Here is a 22227-nt window from a genome sequence, read left to right as displayed (position 1 = left end):
GTTTCCTCTCCTGTCCTTTTGCATACACCCATTGTCTTCTTACCAGTTTCCCTACTGCCTTGAAATCTTATTAAAGATAAATATTCTTCATATCATGCAAGGTTTTAATTAAAATCCCATCTGTTGTAATAAAAAATGACATAATTCACAGGACCTCCTTTCGGGTAAATTGTATAATGGACAAATGGCTTTTTCTGTTCCTTCAACAAAGATTCATTGTGGGGAAGCTCTTGCTCTGAAAATGTATCAGTATTGAGAATACTAACCCACACATTCTATTTATGAATATTATATTTGAATTTATAAATGGCATTTACTTTAAGAAGCACAGACACTTTTTGAAAAGCTTCTGCACTGATTACAAACATGTAACTGATGGGGAAGAAGCAATCTTCTGCCTACCAGATGGTACTGCTACTGCTTATTTTGAAAACTTCAGAGTGGGGCACATTCTTAATATAAACTTTGTCATTTAAGACAAAATTCTTATCCAAAGTTCTGCCTTTGCAAACGTGTAAATTTTCTGTAGTCTCAGTTTTCTCAGGTATAGAGTTTATTAACATTTAAATTATGATTAGATGTCCATTAATGCTTGGCTCAAAAGTTCCTACAGGGTTAATTTCTAAGGCTAGTGGATATAGCAGTAATATAACTGCAAGTGCTTGTTTTCAAAGCTCAGCTTTAAATAATGCACTTAATAGATGGTCTGAAAACAAGATACTTAACAATAATAGCTACATCGGGGCAGTGGTGGTGCATGCCTTTAATCCCAGCACTCAGGAGCACAGGCAGGTGGATCTCTGAGTTCGAGACCAGCCTGGTCTACAAGAGCTAATTCCAGGACATCCTCTAAAACCATTGAGAAACCCTGTCTTGAAAACAAAAACAAGACAACCCCCCAAACAATAATATTTAATAATATTATATAAAATGCACAAAATTATGCTAGAAATTCAGTTTTGTCTGCAAAGTTTTTCTCTGTGATTTTGTATGGTTTAACTGAACATTGTGTATAATGTTGGAAAAATTTTGGGAAACCTGTTTGGAAGTATCTGAATTTATCTTTTTTGTTGTTTATGTGGGTGACTGTGTGTGGGTTTGTGTACAAATGTGGAGGTACCTGCAGAGTGAAGAAGCTGGTGTCAGATTCTCTATTGCTGGAGCTACAGGCGATTGTGATGCTCCCTGATATGAGTTTTGAGAAGGAATTCAGGTCTTCAGAAGCAGAATATGCTCTTAACAGTGGAGCCATTCTGCAGTCCAGAGCATATCACTTCAAATCCACTATCTCTTCAAAACATGTTACAGCTATATTTTATTATTGATTTCTCATTTATTTATATTTACTTTGATAAATTATTTTGAGTAAATAACTAATTCATAATTTTAAGCATGGAATGTAATTTTTGTTAAAAACTAGTATCATAACAACTGTTTCTCTAAGTTTTATATTAAATTTCATATTAGTAGCGAATTCACATAGCTTTTAGTGAGTGATCTAAATGTAAAGTTGATTTTTGGTTGTTGTATTTTTTTCTTCTGTGGAACTGATACTTTCACACTAAGACTATGTATGAACTGTACAAGAAACAAGTGCTTCAGCTATCACCACCCACACATGAGGCATATGTATGTGTGTGCTTCTTTTTGGAAGTTCTTTTACTTGTATGTCTCAGTTAATAAAAATATTCATCACTTCCATGAAATTCAAAACCCATGCTCCATCAGATAGACCTACAGTGACCATCTTGTTTAATTCCAGTTACATTTGTAAGGCTACTTCTTTCTGTCACTTTTGCTTTTTTTTCAAATTCCATGTTATTTTTAAGATCATACTACTTACAAAAATAATATTACCATCAGCAATAAAATCTTCAGATTAAATTCAAAATAAACTAGCAAGATCCTTTGAATTTTGCACTAGCTGTATTTCCACAGGTTTCCCATATTCAGTACACCCAACATCTCAAAGTGGAGCCCTATATTACTGCAGTTATAAAGACACTCTGTGGTATACTTAAATGTGAGAAACAGTTGGTGATTTGGTCAAGCCAGTAGACAGCTCAGGACGGACTTCACCGAACAGTGCTGTTTCACTGTTTCCTTCAAGCCAGTAATATCGAGGAACCTTTCCTGTGGCACCAGGGTACTTAATGACCTTCCACTAAAATGTTCAACTTCTCTGCAATGTGGTGAAATTATTACTGGATTTTATTTCTTTCAGAGAAAGTAGGTAGAAATTTCTCCACCAAAAGGAGAAATACAAGCTAGTGTCTATGCAGAAAATATTTTTTATTTCTTGTGATGAAAAAAGGATTATTATCTAATACCGCAGTCACTGTTTTTGAGAAGCATGATCCTGTGCTGAATAAGGAAGCAAATTGGGGCAAGTTCAAGTAGACTTAGGAAGATATGACTATTATAACTAGTGTTAATTTTTACTTTACAGAATTTAGAGCCCATTGGGAAGAGAGAAACTATCCAGCTATGCCTGTGGGGGATTATCTTGCCCACAGTGCTTAGTGAAGGAATTGCCAACTGGATGGTGAGCAGGCTAGTTTCTAGGCATGGGAAACTCTACTGCATGAAGTGAAGAAAGTGAGTTGAGTACTAGTTCCACTATTCACTATTGATTATGGCAGATAAAAAGGGCTTCTTGTTCCTTCCTTGACTTCCTTACTGAGATGCTCTTGTGCCCTTGATCTGTGGGCAAAAATAAGCCAAATCTTCCTTAAGTAGTTTTTTACAGATTATTCTAACAGAGTTGTTTGATATTAGTGCTAAGATGCAGACCTTGAAATTTTATTTAAGCAGGTAATAGAGATAATGAAACCTAGACTGAGGAATTACATGGAGAACCAAATTTAGCATTCCATTTTAAGGCTAAAAAGTAATATTTCTTGGTGTTTAGAGAAGAGCCTTTAACATACCCAGTATTACAATGAGTTTCCTGGTTCAAAGAAGAGGCTAAGAGAATTGAACAAAAGGCTAAATCTAGAAGTATGGATAACTTCCAAGAACAAGTTCTTGGAAAAGGAGATTATGTTACTTAAGAAGAGCAATGTCCATATGATTATCACATCTAAAGTTTATGGTGTGCAGCAGCTTAGAATAATTTGGACAGAATTGGAGAATCAGGAAAGAAACTTGATTCATTTACAAAAGTTATACAGAGTCAAAAGGAAGCATTAACATATTTCTTACAAAGACTGCAAACAGAGTGTTATCAGCAGTAAACATAAGGATATCAGATTTAGAAAGCTAGTAAAATAATAATTGAAACCATGGCTTTTGAAAATGCTTATGTCCGATGTAAAAGAATAAATAGACCTTTAAAGGCAATATCAGCACCTTTGGAGGATTGGATTAGATATACAATTAATGTTGAAGCTCATGTCTTGAAGATAATACATGGATAGGAGGGGTGGTTTCAAGAGGTTTAAAGAAAAACTGAGATGTCAAATGCTTTAGCTGTGGCAAACAAGGAAAAGAAATTGTAAACAGGGTGTTTCTAGAAATAATACCTTTTATAAATATAATACAAATAGAATGTTCCCCCTTTTCTGGATTATGCAGAAGGTATGGCAAAGGCAGGGATTTGATTGAAGACTATAGGTCAAGAAGAGATTATCAAGGTAATATTTGCCTTCAGGAAATGCCCTGAAAGAACAACACATTGGAAGTCCCTATATTAAATAAAGCATGATCTTTCATGTCATCATGGATGAAAATCCTTTCCGGGACAATTAAATAACCTCATGCCTATTGAAAGAAAACATTTTGTTCTAGATGATAGAAGATCTTTAGAAGCTGAAACAAAAAAATTCAGGAGAAACTATTAATCGAAATTCATAAAGATATGATTAGGAGCCTCCACAAGTTAAGGTTGGGGAAAGGCGTTTTTTTTTCAAGAAAATAAAAATAGCCATCCTGGAGAATTTAAAGACTTTTAAATAAACAAATAAACATCCAGAGTAGAAAGAAGAACTGCCTGGAGAAAAAATTCCAAGAAACGTAATAATCTGTTCTTATGTGATCTCTGAGGTCTTTAAAAGAAAAAAGAAGATTGAATCCAGACTGGGCAAAGGTCACACCCACTTTAAGACCACTATTTGTGAGGTAGACACTGGCAGATCTCAATGAGTTGGAGGCCAGCCTGCCTGATCTACAAATTGATTTTCAGGGCAGTCAGAACTGTTAAAACAGAGAAAATCTGTCTTGAAAAACAAAACAAACAATCAAAAAACAAGCAAACAAAGCAAGAAGATGGAACCCCACAGATGATAATTTCACCAGGACTATAACACCATTAATCTGAACAATACCAATTAAAGATTAGCTATGTTTTCAAGGCCAAACAGATATATTTTAGATATAGAGGTCATCTTCAAATACTTCAGAGATTTACAGATTATGGCTTTTAAAATATTTTAATAACACAGGGTACTTTTTATGACAATGAGACATGTCTGCTCCTGGCAGTACCAGTCTACTAGAGAGATGATAATGGGCATCAAAGAAACTCCAGAGAGAGTTTACTTTCTGTGCCAAAAGTTACCCTCTGGCCAAGAAAGTGCCATTGCCTTGACATTTGACAGTATGCTATCCAAAAAGGACAAGCAGGGCACAAAAGAGAGCGACTGCAATATCTTGCCAAGACAAAGAAGAACAGTTATTCAAAGATTCTGCTTAACCAAAATCTGTCAAATATGTTAGGCTTATAGGCAGAAGAAAGCTATCCCAACCTCAGAGAAGAACCTTGGGTGACTGTCCAGACAACCAGATATTTTGTCGTTTCTCATATTTTTTTGCAGTAGTTTGTTCATACTTCCTGCTTACTTGTTAATATTATGTCCTTCCTAGGTCTCTGGCAGAGATGAAGACTAGATAGTTACAGTTACAGTTTTTATTGTTCACCATATTTGGAAAAGAAACTTATCAAAGATGTGAAAAGTACAAAAGATTGAAAGATATTAAAAAATAATATGATAACACAAATTAGAATGGAAAGTAAATTGGATACAAGACTTTGGTCTCACCATGAGAGAACAGGTAAGAGATATATTTTCTCTGAATTTGTCCAGTGAAAATGGACTAGACATTTTTAATGTACTTATTGCCTGTATATGTTGTGAAACTTCTTGTACTTATTATATATACATATATTTTCTTACATTAGTTGTATATTTCTTTTTCCATTAGAAAAAATTATGTTGATATTTATAATGTATTAAATCTACTGGAGATCAAAATAGCAAATTAGCCATACTTGTAATCTACAGAAGCTAGGCAGTGGTGGTATACCCCTTTAATCCCAAGACTAAGGATCAAGCAGTAGACAGAGATCTATTAATTCAAGGCCATATTGTATACAGGTAAATGATACAGTTCTAATAGAAACAGCTTTCACAAGTGATCTCAGCACCTGTGATCACATATCATTAATCCTGACACTAGGGAGGTAGTGATAGGATTACCACTCCCAGCCCCCAATTTGCCTCATAGATCTCAACTAATTTTCCTTCCCAGGGTGATACATGTGTTCTTCTTAAGGTCCTACTTATGACTTTGTTTCTCTGGAGCTGTGGATTGTAGTCTGGTTATCCTTTGCTTTACATACCATGCTTGTAGTTCTAAGATTCCTACCAATAGTAGAGAAGATGCCTGAACTGGCCTATCCCTGTAACCAGATTCATTAATACCCTAAGTATCATCATAGAGCACTCATCCAGTAATTGATGCAACAACATTCAGAGATCCATAACCAAGAACCAGGCCAAACCCAGGGAGGAGAAGGAGGACAGAATATCTGAGCAAGGGAGGTCAATACCATAATAGACAAATCTGTAGACACAGCTGAACCAAGCTTGTGGGAACTCATGAACTGTAGAACTACAACTGTGGAAACTCCAGGGGATTGAACTAGGCCCCTGTATGTGGGAGCCAGTTGTGAATCTTGGACAAACTGAGGTGCCCCATTGATACAAGCTTGTTACATGAGCTAGCTTATTGGAGCCCATTCCTTAGCATGGGATGCAATCGTCAGTGGTAGTAGATCCACCATATTATCCTGGCACATGAGATTGCTTGATGGAGCTCACTTCCCATGGTGGGATGCCATGCTCAGTCTTAATGCATGGGAGAGGGACCTGGCCCTGCCCCAACCTATTGGCTTAGACTATCTTGACTAGTCATGGGAGCCCTTACTCATGAGGAAGAGTGGATTGGGGGTGGGCTATTGGGAAGATGAGGGTGTGGTAGGAGGTGTCCGAGGGAGAACTGTGGTTGGAATGCAAAATGAAATAAAAAATACAAAAAAATGAGAGAAAAAAACTACACAACCTATGTTTTCTCATTGTTCCTGAGGTACACTTTTCCGGATATATCCTTAAAAGAGTTGCTGTACTGTGAATTGTTTTCATATCCAAACAAGACACTGGCAGACCTTTTAACACTGAAGCCAATGCAATAAGTAAGGACATTTTCACAACATGCTCTTTTTTGTTTATTATTGCTTCCTTGACAGAAAAATTCAAATGCAAGCTTGTTTAGTAGAAACAAAAATAGATAAGCAAACATTACATTGATGATAGAGTCTGTGAACCAAATTACTAGACTTGGAAATATTGTTTATTTTTTTAATTTTGGAGATTATAATATAATTACAAAACTTTCTTTTAAATCCTTCCGTATCTGTTGATCACTTTCAAATTCATGAAAGTAAATATAAACTGAAGACGCTTGATGTAAATATGGATTTTCTTGTTACATTGGCTTTATTTTTAGCCTCACAAAACTCTTTTTCCTTGTATCTATATGCATATATGTATAAGTTTATATGTCTGTATTGTTAAACAAAACTGTGCAGTTTTAATACTGTTTCTTGCATATATTTTTTTCTTCAGTGCTAAAACAACATTTGCAATGGGAATCTACTTGATTAACTACTAGTTTTATTTTGACATTGTGCAAACTGTCATTTTGAGCAGATGGGGAAAGTGGCACTCTTATCAACAAGATATAATATGTTTGGGAATATAGTAAATACAAACTAGTGTCTATACTCTCATTCCACCTTTTAAAAACTTACATCATGCAATATGAGAGCTAGATCCAGGAAAGTAGCTATCGTGGTGCCTCTCCAAATCTTTGATCTACACAGTACGAAAAGAGATTCCTAGCTCTGTTTGGCAGAGATGTTATTTTCTCAACAGGGGGAGGTTGTGGCATAGAACCAAAGCATATCTATACCATCTGCTCCTGTTGGCAAAGCTCATGTCAGCTGCCAATTGTAACACTTCACTCTGCCCCAATGGCCTTGTAATTCCTTTTAGGTTTTAAAATATATTAAAGCTTTCAGTGTCCTTATGAAATTTGTTGTTTCTGTAACATCTTGCATATTTTAAAGAAAAAATGTACAAAGAGTATATTTCATTTTAAAACTTATTTATAAAGACATTTCACTTAAAAAGTTATATTTCTTGCAAAATTCTGTCAATTGTTCTTGATAACCATTTCCATTAGCTTTTTTTATTTTGCAGATATTTCTGGATGTACTTTAAAAATTAGTGGTTACAAATTAATATTTTGGAACATTCTTTCCTTGTTTTACTCCTCCTTCTTCTTACACCCCTAAGTAAATTTAAATGTTTTAGACAGTGAACTTCTTATGCCAATTGAATCATTACCTCAATTTTAGTTTCATTTGTCAGGAACATTTCAATCTAGATCTGTCCCAAATTAAAACACTCTAATACTCAAAACCATGCACTTCCTCCTATCACGTTTTTTTTTAATTTATGCCACTTTCTACAACTCTTCTCACACTAAAACTTCCAAAACTACCATTCCCTGCTCCTTCTCAAATTAAGGGCCTCTATTACTTTACTTAATATTGATGCATAATACATACATACATACATAAATTGATGTTGATCACATGCCTATGTATTCATATGGCTGGGCTTAGGAGTTGATACCTTATGTTGAAGCAGACCATCATTGCCAATTTTGATTCTCCCATCCCTATACATGAAGAAATCCTCCTCTAAGGTCTAAAATTTGACTTGATCTACTGTCTTTTTTGGTTTTCCTGGCCATTCTCATACTTTAACTAACTTATTATAATAATGAATTCTCAAGTCTTTAAGCCTCCAAATTGCACCCCATTTTTCATCCCTGCTCAGCTAAAATTCCAAAAACAGTTTAGTCACATTAATACAGTGCTTCGATCTGTCAAAGTGGCACCTGCAAAAGCAGGAATGACTTTGGGAGGTTATGCAGAATATTTATGTGTAGACACAAAATAATAAGATGACTACTGTTTTTGATAGTAGGTGAGGTTTTCATTTTTTCATCTCAGACCAATAAAAATATTTCATTGAAAGAATGAAACCTCTAAAATTTAAAGTTATAAAACATAAGAAAATACATAGATATAGATTAATTAAAATTATAAGTATAAATTAACGCTGTCAAAAGCATAAAATGTTATATTAAGTAGGAAACAAATAATTGAAAATTCATATTTATAGTATATACTCCATTAAAGAGTACTTTGAGTTAGACAGGAAGAAAAGTTTTGCCCTCTGGAAAATGATTATGAAGTATAAAAACAAATTATTTACAATGATATTTTTTAAAGAAATCTACTTCACATTTTAAGAAAAATACTCTACAATGCAATCGTGAAAGAAAATAAATAAAAACCTTTGTTAATCTCTAAAAATGTTATGATTTTTACATAATTACATTTTACAGTTAGTACCTCAGACTGAGAAGATACAATATTGTTTGTATGCATACAGGATTTGTTCCATACTCAAAATTCAAATATTCACAAGTTTGTTCTATCAAATGCAGAGTACTTACCAAGCAATACCACCTCCCATATAATTATTTTTGAATGATTTTCATACATAATATATTTTTTTCTTTTTTTATTTGATAGTATAGATTTTACTTTCTGAAATTATAAAAATTAACAAATCAAGGCTTCATTTGCAACTTTTTAAAAATTTAAATAGATTGTTTTACACGTCAATCCCAGTTCCCTCTATGTCCACTCCTCTCAAACTCCCACATAACCCCAGCCTCCCACCTTTTTGCCAATTCCTTCCACTTAGGGGATATCTAGAGTCTGTCATTTCACTTAGGGTAGGGTTCAAGCACTCCCCTAAGAGTCCAGGGTGAGAGCATCCCTCTTTGTGCTATGGGCACACGATGACTGTTTGTATTCCAGAGATAGACACTGATCCACTGCTCAGGGCCCCATAAGTTGCCACTCTCACTGACACGCACATTCGGGGGGGTCCAAATCAGCCCCATACTGGCCTCCCCGCTGTCGGTCTGGGGTCCAAGAGCTCTCCACTGTTCAGATCAGCTGTCTCTGCTGGTTTTGCCAGCCCATTCTTTGCCAATTTGCTCATCATTCCTCTCTCTCTGTCACTGGGTTCCTTGGGTTCAGTTCAGTGCTTAATTGTGTGTGTTTGCCTCTGCTTCCATCAGTCACTGGATGAAGGCTCCCGGATAGTTATAGATATCAAGTTCATTATCAGGAATGGGCATTCAAGGTGGTGTCTCCACTATTGCTTAGCTTGCCAATTGGTGTCATTCCTTTAGATCACTAGAGGTCACTCTAATGCCTGATCTGTCTTCTAACCTATGATTCCCTCTTCTCCCAATTCTACCCCCCCAGTCAATCTTCCTGTTCCGCCATGACCTACTCTCTCTTCCTCTTCTTTCCCTCTCTTCTTCCCAGCTCCCAATCCCCCCCCACCCCTCGCCGTGTTCCCCATCCATTCAAAGGATCTTGTCTCAATCCTCTTCTCTTGGGTACTATGCATATCTTTTAGGTTCTTTCCTGTTTCCCAGACTCTCTATCAGTGGAAGTACAGACTGGCACTATCCTGATCCATGTCTAAAATCCATATATGAGTGAGTACATACTATGTTTGTCTTTTCATGACTGGGTTACCTCACTCAGGATGGTTTATTCCAGTGCTATCCATTTACCTGCGAATTTCAAGATGCCATTGTTTTTTTTTCTGCTGAATAATACTCCATTGTGTAAATGTACCACATTTTCTCTATGCACTCTTCAGTTGAGGTGCATCTAGGTTGCTTCCAGGTTCTGGCTATTACAAATAATGCTGCTATGAACATAGTGGAGCAGATGCCCTTGTTGTATGAATTTACCTCCTTTGGATATATGTCTAAGAGTGGAATTGCTGGGTCTTGTGGTAGATTAATTCCCATTTTCCTGAGGAATCTCCATACTGATTTCCAAAGAGGCTGTATGAGTTGGCACTCCCACCAGCAGTGGAGGAGTGTTCCCCTCTCTCCACATCCTCTCCAACATAAATTGTCTTCAGTGTTTTTGATTTTAGCCATTCTGACAGGAGTAAGATGGTATCTCAGAGTTATTTTGATTTGCATTTCCCTGATGGCTAAGGATGTTGAGCACTTCCTTAAGTGTCTCTTGGCCATTTTAGCCTCCTGTATTGAGAATTCTCTATTTAGTTCTGTACCCCACCTTTTAATTGGATCCTTTGGTGATTCGGAGACTTGCTTCTTGAGTTCTTTGTAAATTTTGGAGATTAGCCCTCTGTGATGTGATGTGTTAGTGAATATCTTTTCCAATTCTGTGGACTGCCTTTTTGTCTTGTTGTCTGTGTCCTTTGCCTTTCAGAAGCTTTTTAATTTCAGGAGGTCCCATTTGTTAATAGTCGATCTCAGTGTTTGTGCCACTGGTGTTATGTTTAAGAAGTGGTCTCCTGTACCAACTCGTTGAAGAGTATCTCCCATTTTCTCTTCTAAAAGTTTCAGTGTGGCTGGATTTATGTTGAGATCTTTGACCCATTTTGACTTAAGATTTGTACAAGGCGATGAATATGGATCTATCTGTAGTCTTCTGCATACCAGTACCCAGTTATGCCAGCACCATTTGTTGAAGATGCTTTCTTTTTTCCATTGTTTAGTTTTTGCTTAGTTGTCAAAAATTAAGTGTTCATAGGTGTGTGGGTTAAAATCAGGGTTTTCCATTCGGTTCCATTGGTCTACCTCCCTGTTTTTGTGCCAATACCAAGCTATTTTCAGGACTATAGCTCTATAATAGAGCTTGAAGTCAGGTATGGTGATGCCTCCTGATGTTCCTTTATTGTACAGGGTTGTTTTGGCTATCCTGGGCCTTTTGTTTTTCCATATATAGTTGATTAACGTTCTTTCCAGATCCTTGAAGAATTGTGATGGAATTTTGATAGGGATTGCATTGAATCTGTAGACTGCTTTTGGCATGATTGCCATTTTTATTATGTTGATCCTACCAATCAAAGAGCATGGGAGATCTTTCCATTTTCCGGTATCCTCTTTGATTTCATTCTTTAAAGACTCAATGTTCTTGGTATACAAGTCTTTCACTCCCTTGGTTAACATTATCCCCAGATATCTGATGCTGTTTATGGCTATTGTAAAGGGTGATGTTTCTCTGATTTCTTTCTCAGTCACTTCATTGTCTGTATATAATAGGGCCACAGATTTTTTTGAGTTTAACTTGTATCCTGCCACATTGCTGAAGGTGTTTATCAGCTCTATGAGTTCCCTTGCGGAGTTTTTTGGGTCACTTATGTAAACTATCATATCATCTGCAAATAGTGAAAGTTTGACTTCTTCTTTTCCTATTTGTATCCCCTTTATCTCCTTTGTTGTCTTATTGCTGTAGCTAGAACTTCAAGTACATTATTGAAGAGAGATTGACAGAGTGGACAGCATTGTCTTTTTCCTGATTTTAGAGGAATTGCTTTGAGTTTCTCTCTATTTGTTTTGATGTTAGATGTTGGTTTACTGCATAATGCTTTTATTATACTCAGGTATGTTCCTGTTATCCCTGATCTATCTAGGACTTTTATCATGAAGGGGTGCTGGATTTTGTCAAAGGCTTTTTCAGCATCTAGTGAGATGATCATGTGGTTTTTCTTTCGCAGATTGTTAATATGGTGGATTACATTGATAGATTTTCTAATGTTGAACCATCCCTGCATTCCTGGGATGAAGCCTACTTGATCATGGTGGATGATTTTTCTGATGCGTTCTTGAATCCGGTTTGCGAGTATATTAGTGAGAATTTTTGCATCGATGTTCATGAGGGAAATTGGTCTATAGTTCTCTTTCTTAGTTGTGTCTTTGTGTGGCTTGGGTATCAAGGTAATTGTAGCCTCATAAAAAGAGTTTGTCAGTGAGCCTCTTGCTTCTATTGTGTGGAATACTTTGAGGAGTATTGGAATTATCTTTTCTTTGAATTTCTGGTAGAATTCTCTGCTAAAGCCATCTGGGCCTGGGCTTTTCTTGTTTGGGAGACTTTTGATGACTGCTTCTATTTCATTAGGGGTTATAGGTCTGTTTAGATTGTCTATCTGCTCTTGATTTAGTTTTGGCAAGTGATATCTATCCAGGAAATTGTCCATTTCCTTTAAATTTTCAAATTTTGTGGAGTATAGATTTTCCAAGTATGCCCTGAGGATTTTCTGGATTTCCTCAGAGTCCGTTGTTATGTCCCCTTTTGCATTTCTGATTTTGTTAATTATCATGCTCTCTCTCTCTCTGTCTTTTGGTTAGTTTGTACAGAGGTTTGTCTATTTTGTTGATTTTCTCAAAGAACCAACTCTTTGTTTCATTGATTCTTCTCAGTGTTTTCCTGGTTTCTACTTGATTGTTTTCAGCCCTCAATTTGATTATTTCCTGGCATCTGCTCCTCCTGCGTGAGTTTGCTTCTTTTTGTTCTAGAGTATTCAGCTGTGCTACTAATTCTCTAGTATGACTATTCTCCAGTTTCTTCATGTGGACACTTAGTGCTATAATCTTTCTTCTCAGCACTGCTTTCAAAAGTGTCCCATAAGTTTGTGTATGTTGTGTCTTCATTCTCATTGAATTCCAGGAAGTCTTTAATTTCTTTTTTTATTTCTTCCTTTATCCATGGATGGTGCAATTGTTCATTGTTCAATTTCCATTAGTTTGTACGTTTTCTGTGATTTGTTTTATTGTTGAATTCTAATTTTAATGCATGGTGGTCGGATAAGATACAGGGGGTTTTTCTAATTTTTTTGTATTTGTGGAGATTTGCTATGTTTCCTATTATGTGGTCACTTTTAGAGAATTCCATGTGACACCGAAAAGAAGGTGTATCCATTTGTGTTTGGGTGGAATATCCTATAGATGTCTGTTAAACCCAGTTGGGTCATAACTTGTATTAGTTATAAATGCTATGGAAATGTCTATTATCATCTGTTATTTAGGAAACAATGGTATGGATAAAAAGTTGTTATATTTAGTACCATAACCTCTTTTTGTTGTTAAATTTTATTTCAGAGGGCTACCTGTTTGTGTTGTAGGAATATGGCAATGAAAATCATGTGCCACAATGGCTGCAAGATTTTCCTAGAATTTGTTAATGTGATGAATGTGGGAAAAAAATGAAAACTGCAGGGGTGAATCAAAGGCATGAGCACTACTAGTACTTATTTAGTTTGTGGACTTGAACTAACATTTCGCTCAGAAAATAAAACTGAATAATATCTTGAGTAAATTACATATGAGCCAAGAAGGCGACAGATATTTGTTTGTTTTGCTACGCTAGATGGTGATACTTCAGTGGTCATATTGAATGTGTTTAGGAAGTATGATATCTGCCTAAACAGACTCATACACAGGTGGAATATAATGTAAGACACAGCAATAAATCCACTGTACTATTGCCATTTGTTTCTTGGCTAAAGTACCAAAGCCATACAATGGAGAAATCACTGTCCCAATAACAAACATTGTGTGGAAACTGTATATTCACATGTAAAATATAAAGTGGAATTGCCTGACTCTCAGCCTGTGCAAATAATCAAGGAACCCAAAGCCCCTGAAACAAGACAGACATCATTGAAATTACTAGAAGAATAAGAAAGGAAACACTTTAAGATATAGGAGTAGGCAATTGATTTCTGAATAGGACTACCAAGAGCAGATAAATGTTTCTTTCCTAGGGACTGAGGCTAATTATTATTGTTTTCTATTATATTCAATGGCTGTAAGATAGAAGAATAGAAAGGTTCACTTTCACTTACTTGTGTCCAAACACAAAAGTCGATGCTGCTTTAGATGTCAGGGTAGACCTGAGTGATATTTCTGTTCACTCAACTTCTTGCTTTCCCTCCCCCTTTCCTCCTATCCTCATTTATATGCTTCTAAGAAGGCCCTTGAGGAAATATTCTATATCAAATTCTATGTCTTCTGTTGCATCTTCAAGGGCATTTGGATGTAGGACAGTTGGTATCAGGAACAGCCTTAGTAAACAAATTCTAAAATAGGATTTAGAGAATGAATCACTTCTGGACAGCTGGCAGTGTCAGCAACTCTCAGTACTGGTAGGTAGACTATGAATAGATCTGGCCTGTTACTCCAATATAATAATTAAAATATTTACCAGTGATGCTGTAGAATGGAATTCTGATAAAAGAAATTATTCAGGAATGATTCAGTGTTCATTTGAACTTGACTATAAAGAAAAAATGTTAAGAATGTTAAGTTGGTTCCTGGTGTTTATTCATAGCAAACAATGACTCATCAGATCAGAATGATTAATCACCAATTGAAAACAAAGCCTGAAGGGAAGATTCATATGTGAAAAAAATCAGAATCATCTGCAGACTCACCATGAGCAGAAACACCTAGTATTTGGCCTTAATCCATAGGGAAAAATGATATATATACATATATATATGTCATATCTAGCAATTCACTAATTCTGCTATAAACTCGCAGTCATTTTAGGATACAGTAAGGAGAGAAGTGACTAAGTATTGATACCTGAGATCACTATAGGTAGGCATGTGCCCCAGAGAAAGATAAATCACTAATTTCCCAGAATTCACTGAGGTGTAAGAACCCCTTGTTTGATCAGAGTGCTCTTCCAATTTCCCACTAGAAAAATGAAGGAATAAAGAAAGGTTTTAAGTGCTTTCCTCACAAATCAATTACAATCCTTTCTAGAAATTTAAAGGGAAAAGATTAAGTACTAACAAAGTGTCACTGAGAATGAATAAAGGAGGAGGTAGGTTAACCTAAGAGGTTTCAGTCATTAGCTGATTTGCAGCAGAAACTTGAACATGCATCTCTGACTGTAACATTTCTGAGTCCCATGAATGAGAACATAATTTTTTTAATGAAAAGTACATTCTGATGAGATTGCAAAAGTACTTGTACTCTCTTGAAGTGCTGGTAAGACTATAATATGGTATCACTAGGATTTCTGAAACACATAATAATGCACTTGTCAAATATGTTCACTACTCATCTCTATAATAGCTTAAATGAATGAGATTGTTTTGTGGTAGATTATACTAAAATTACTCAGATATGGTAGCTCAAAACAGAAAATAATTTTTTCATAATTTAACATTATTTTTTTCAATATATTTTTAATTTAAGTTGGAAACATGCTTGCTTCACATGTCTATCCCAGCTCTCTCTCCCACCCCTCCTTCCTTACCCCTCTACTAGCTCCCCCAGACCCCCACCTAATCCTCACACCATTACCCAGGGAACATGAGTCCCTCCATGGGGCATCTCCAGAGTCTGTCACTTCATCTAGGGCAGGGCCTAGGCTCTCCTCCATGTGTCCAGGCTGAGAGAGCATCCCTCCATAGAATGAACTCCCGAAGTTAATTTGTATGCCATGGTAAACAATGCTCTACTACCCAAGGTCCCAGAGATTGCTGAGGCCTCCTCACCGACACCACAGTAAGGGATGTCTGGATCAGTCCCATGCTGGCCTCTCAGTCATCAGTCTGGGGTCCAAGAGCTCCCCCTTGACAGGTCTGCTGTCTCCGTGGGTTTCTGATCTCTCTCAGTACCTGAAAAACTAACAAATAATTGGATGCTGTTTAGAGAATGATATATGCACTGTCACTCACTTTCACTCAACAAAAATCTCTCTGCTTCCTGACTGAAGTTGCAGTGTTACCAACTATAGCTTGTTACTGTTTCAAACAATGCATTTCTGGTCTGATATGGACAGTGTTGTCCAGAGCTGTAGGACTAAATATGTTCTTTCTTTGCTTCTGGCCAGAGAATTGGTTGTGAGTACAACAATAAGAAGAGTCACTGACTCATGCAGGAAGCTAAATATAAATACCACTCAACAATATTAGAAATATAACACACACTGCTTATGATAGAAATCATTTTAAATAACTAAATTTATGACTGAGCTTAAGAAATAAAATAATGCAATATCAATGAATTATCAACTGTAGTAGACAGACAATATCACACAGAACAATAAATTGGTAACTAAAGATTGGTATTTTAAAATACATTGTAATGAGGGAAATAGAAAATCAATGAAAACTTTTAGTTGTATGTTCTGAGACCAAATGCAGAATATGCATAACTTAGCTAATTGCATTTTTATATTTGAAACTTTATGTGATTATATTTTCAGCATATTTCTGTATACAATGTTGCATGAAAGAATGGTTATGTTCATTAACTTGGTTGGAGTAACCATTTTATGGTGTATGTGTGTGTGTATTCATATATATATATATGTATATACATATACATATGTTCATGTGAGGTTTTAAGTGATGGATACCTTCTAAAAATGCACTAATGTGATAACATTATAGTTCAAATACTTTGGATATAAATCTTCCAAATGACTAGTATAATAGATTACTTTATTGTGTTAATGAAGAAAAACCATGATTAAAATTGATATAAACATGTTCCTGGTCTAACAAGACATTTCCTTTTATATTGAACTTGTTTTTTTTCTAAGTAGGGTCATACTTTAAAAAATTAATTAAAAGTGATGTCATATTATAATATGGTTTATAATTTATATAGCAGAATCTTCTCTTATCACTTTCAAGAAGTGTATAATGCATGTAATTGTATGTTCTGCACATGATATTTTACATAAATTTTTATCTTGGGAGTATCTAGAGTCACCATCAGACCAGAATCCTAATGAAGGACTATCTAGATTAGTTGAACTGAATTTTGGGACACATTTTGACTTTGTGTACTGCTGTGGCATGATCTAGGCTCTTGGATTAAATAAAAAGTAGAGCTCCAACATCCACTACTCTTTGTTTCTTGTTGCATATACGATGTGATGACCTGTATCAACTTCTTGCAACCAAGACTTCTATTCCAGGATGGATCAATACATTAAAATGAATCCTTTATTTCTTAATTTAGCCATCAGGGAAATGCAAATCAAAACAACTCTGAGATACCATCTTACTCCTGTCAGAATGGCTAAAATCAAAAACACCGAAGACAATTTATGCTGGAGAGGATGTAGAGAGACGGGAAGACTCCTCCACTGCTGGTGGGAGTGCCGACTCATACAGCATCTTTGGAAATCAGTATGGAGATTCCTCAGGAAAATGGGAATTAATCTACCACTAGACCCAGCAATTCCACTCTTAGGCATATATCCAAATGAGTCAAATTCATACAACAAGGGCATCTGCTCCACTATGTTCATAGCAGCATTATTTGTAATAGCCAGAACCTGGAAGCAACCCAGATGCCCATCAACTGAAGAGTGGATAGAGAAAATGTGGTACATTTACACAATGGAGTATTACTCAGCAGGAAAAAACAATGGAATCTTGAAATTCGCAGGAAAATTAGCACTGGAATAAACCATCCTGAGTGAGGTAACCCAGTCGCAAAATGACAAACATGGTATGTACTCACTCATATATGGATGTTAGACATGGATCAGGATAGTGCTAGTCTGTACTTCACTGATAGAGAGTCTGGGAAACAGGAAAGAACCTAAAAGATATGCATAGATGTATAGTACCCAAGAGAAGAGGATGGAGACAAGATCATCTGAATGTATGGGGAACACGGCGAGGGGTGGTGGGGAGTGGGAACTGGGAAGAAGAGAGGGTGAAGAGGAAGACAGTTGGTCATGGGGGAACAGGAAGTCGAGTGGGTGGGGGTAGAATAGGGAGAAGAGGGAATCATAGGATAGAAGATAAGATCAGGCACCAGAGTGACCTAGAGTGACCTAAAGGGATAACACCAATTGGCAAGCTAAGCAATAGTGGAGAGACCACCTCGAATGCCCATTCCTGATAATGAACTTGATGTCTATAACCATGCAGGAGCCTTCATCCTGTGACTGATGGAAGCAGAGGCAAACACACAATTAATCACTGAACTGAACCCAAGGAACCCAGTGACAGAGAGAGAGGTGTGATGAGCAAATTGGCAAAAAATGGGCAGGCAAAACCAGCAGAGACAGCTGATCTGAACAGGGGAGAGCTCTTGGACCCCAGAGTGACAGTGGGGAGGCCAGCATGGGACCCCCCCAAATGTGAGTGTCAGTGAGAAGGCCTGGGCAACCTATGGGGCCCTGAGCTGTGGATCAGCGTCTATCCCTGGAATACAAACAGTCATCGTGTGCCTATAGCACAAAGAGGGATGCTCTCTCAGCCTGGACTCTTAGGGGAGTGCCTGGACCCTACCCAGAGTGAAATGACAGACTCTAGATATCCCCTATGTGGAAGGATTTGGCAATAGGGTGGGAGGGTGGGGGGGGAAGGGAAGTGCGGGAGGAGGGGGGAACTGGGATTGACATGTAAAACAAGCTATTTAAAATTAAAATAAAAAATGATTAAAAAAGAGACAAGTTAACTTATTTGTGATACTTTGTGTAACTTGTAGGCACAAAATATATTATATTTTATAAGGCTTTTTAAAATACTGTCATGGTCTGGAGAGATGGCTCAGCCATTAAAGGCTAGGCTCACAACAAAAAATATAAAATACAATCATTCATGTCACAATGTTGGATCTGAAGACTCCAGAGATTTGTTTGCCTATGGTATGTAATATGACTCCACAAAAGTGTTAATATTGTTCAATAATTTCACCTCCAACATTACAGACTTTTGGCTACCTCTGAGCAAATATCTGCAAAACAAAACGTGTTAGAAGGCTTGGATTTTTATTATTTTAACAATAGTTTTGCTATCCACTCTCTTGATGTAGGGATGTTTGCCAGCTAAAATAGGTGTTCTTTATTCTTTTTTTGAGAGATCTGTCTCATTTCATAACACTTTCTCCCCTTGATTTTACAGTATATAATAGTAATACTAAAAGATTTATACTTAAATTTGAGGTAATTATCTTTCTTTCTTTGTTCATTTTGTCCTTATTTTATTGTATTTATTATTTATTTATTTCTCTTTGACTTACATAGATCAGTCAGGCTTTGGACATTATACACTAGCATGTTCTTTCTGAGATAAATCCCCAGTCTGGGTTTAACTTAAATTTTGAAGAATTTATTTTTCTTTGTTATGTGTCTTAATATGCTATGTTATTTTTCTTTTCTGTGATCAAGAAAGTGTAACATAGTAAAATGAAAACAATTATTTATTTTAGCCATGAATATATAAGCAATATTTATCCATGTAAATAATTATTTCTGAAGAATAAAAAACAGTAGTATTTTATTTGTATATTTCCATTTTTCCTATAAATATGACTTACAACTTACAACTAACTATACACCATATAGCATATGTGCAACACATGAGATACAAGGTCAGCTCTTTCAACATCATAACCCAGAAGTCTGCTCTCACACTTGCCACAGGGTACAAGGAGGGGACACCTCTCCCTCCCTCTGCACACCACTTGAAAGAAAAGTAGTGGGGCCAGGCCCTTTAGCCTCACACCCTCAGGGCTGGCTCATCCACGACCCTACCAGCAGGTTCAGCTTTACTCTGTTGTCCAAACAAGGTACAGGGCCTTCTCTCCCTATTGCTGCAGCTGGTGAGGTACTGAGCCAGCTCTCCAATCTGATATAGGTGGTGGTAGGGAGGGCACCTCCCCCTAACTCATGGGCTGTATCTCCCATGCTCACATCCTTGGTGCCAGCTGACCAGCATCCTCATCAACAGAATCAGCACCAGTGTGCTGCCCAGGTGAGGTGCAGGGACTGCTTTCCCTAGTTCTGTACTTGGTGAGTGTCAGGATCAGCTCTTCTGGCTTCCACAGATGGTATGAGGTAAGAGGGTAAGAGCATCTCTCCTTTGCCCATGACACCACATGGCATATTAGGGGTAGCAGAAACCAAAGTCATCAAAGCAGATAAATGACTCATTGCATTAAACACTTGCAAGTAAAATGTATGTACTAAAGGAGAAACTGCATGTCTCACTGAGTCACACTACAGCTTCCAGTGCAAACAAGCTTCTTCTTCTTCTTCTTCTTCTTCTTCTTCTTCTTCTTCTTCTTCTTCTTCTTCTTCTTCTTCTTCTTCTTCTTCTTCTTCTTCTTCTTCTTCTTCTCCTTCTCCTTCTCCTTCTCCTTCTCCTCCTCCTCCTCCTCCTCCTCCTCCTCCTCCTCCTCCTCCTCCTTCTCCTCCTTTTCCTTCTTCTTAATATTTTTATTATTATTTCATTTTAAATTGGCTGGGGGTAGGTTTTGAGGGCAGATTGTGGATTTGAAGGAATAGGGAGATGCGTGGGATTGAGAGGCATGATGTGAAATTCAATAAGAATCAATAAAAAGTAAAAATTTTAAAAATTAAAAAATAATACAGATTAAATATTAAATTTAGTCAATATCAGAAGAAATAATTGTTACTTAAGAAGTAATGTACTAAGTCTGGCACTTATTGGCTATTTGTTTTTAATTTGCTACATTGATTGGGAACCTTGAATTATTTAGTACATTTTGCAGAAAATTTATGCTGAGCCATTGAAACGTTGCTGTAAGTTAAACTAGGAGAACTCAATCAAAATTTTGTTTTTTAAAATATCTTGTAACAATGTTTACTTCTTTCATGGGAAGAATGATTGAAGTTATTTCAGTCAGGGTATCCAAGAGGGCAAATACTGATTTGCATATGTTTAAGGGTTACTGACTACTTACAATTAAAAGATAGAAAACTGGCTAATAGAAAATCCATCTGTTTGTAAAGATGACATAACTTTCTGGACTTTATTACTGGTTCCTTGGATGAAATGACAGAGCAAATGACTCACCAATCCTAAAGGATATTTGCTGTCAAGTATCAGCATTATTACCTTGTATCATTATTTGTTACTGTTTTGTGATTACTATAACCTTGGCGTGGGGTACACACCAGACAGAACACATGTGGTTCCAACCTTACCACTTCACATAGATTCTCAGAATAATTAGCAAGCACCTTAACTCACTGAACTATCTTGCCAGCCCTATAACATGATGCTTCAAAATGGTCAAATCCAGCCAGTTTTCATAATTTTGCCTCATAAGAGAACATTTTTGCAACAAGAACCTTTGCATTTGGTCTGCTGTATCAAGCGAAATCTGGGAATATGTTCAGGACTAGAGTTAAACAACTCTTGATTCAAGCACTGCTTTTCTCTGAGTCTGATGTAGCAGCAACTGAATTTTGCATCATATGATGAAAAAACTTCTATAATTCTTAGGAAGAATAACCATGAAATTCTATTAAATCACTACTAATATGTAATTTCAACATAAATGTATTTAGAATATACATGACAATCTTGATAGGGAAATACTTGTGAGTGTCAGGCTGCACATCCTTAGCTATGTCCTCAAGTGCCATCAGGGATTTTTCCATCATTGGAGGCACTGCAGCCTATTTGAAATCCCTGTGATTTCACCCACAGTTGAAATGCTTCCTAATTCAGGTTTAAAAAGAGAAATGCTAGCTCACTCATTTGAATGAGCCCTTGGTTATTACAGGCAACAAGATGATCAAGTAAAAGCCCAGCTGAATCCCATCTACAGAAGGCATCTATTCATTTATTCTGTGTTCTTAAATGAAGGCTGTGTTAGTACATGATCCGAATTTAATAACACTCATCTTGATACCATCTCATATTTTCATAAAATCTGTCAGACTTCAAGTAGCGTTCTTAATCTATGTCAAATTTTTAGCAAAACAAAAAATTTCTTCAACAAGATTAATAATTTGTTCTTTGTTAGTTTTGTAATTAAAAAGAAAATAATATGAACCACAAATCAGAAAAAGACTAATGTTTCTGTACTTCAATTCTATTTGAACTTAGTTACTCCCTCAGTTTCATCTGAAGATGCTGACCTGCACTTGTACTTGGATTTGTTAACAAAACAAAGATGTTGTGCAAGGAAGATTAGCTCACTTTGTAAATATATACTGTGTCTTTG

This window comes from Mesocricetus auratus, unplaced genomic scaffold, assembly GCF_017639785.1.
Source record: "Mesocricetus auratus isolate SY011 unplaced genomic scaffold, BCM_Maur_2.0 Super-Scaffold_100676, whole genome shotgun sequence".
Taxonomy (NCBI): Eukaryota; Metazoa; Chordata; class Mammalia; order Rodentia; family Cricetidae; genus Mesocricetus; species Mesocricetus auratus.
This window is presented reverse-complemented; position numbering follows the sequence as displayed.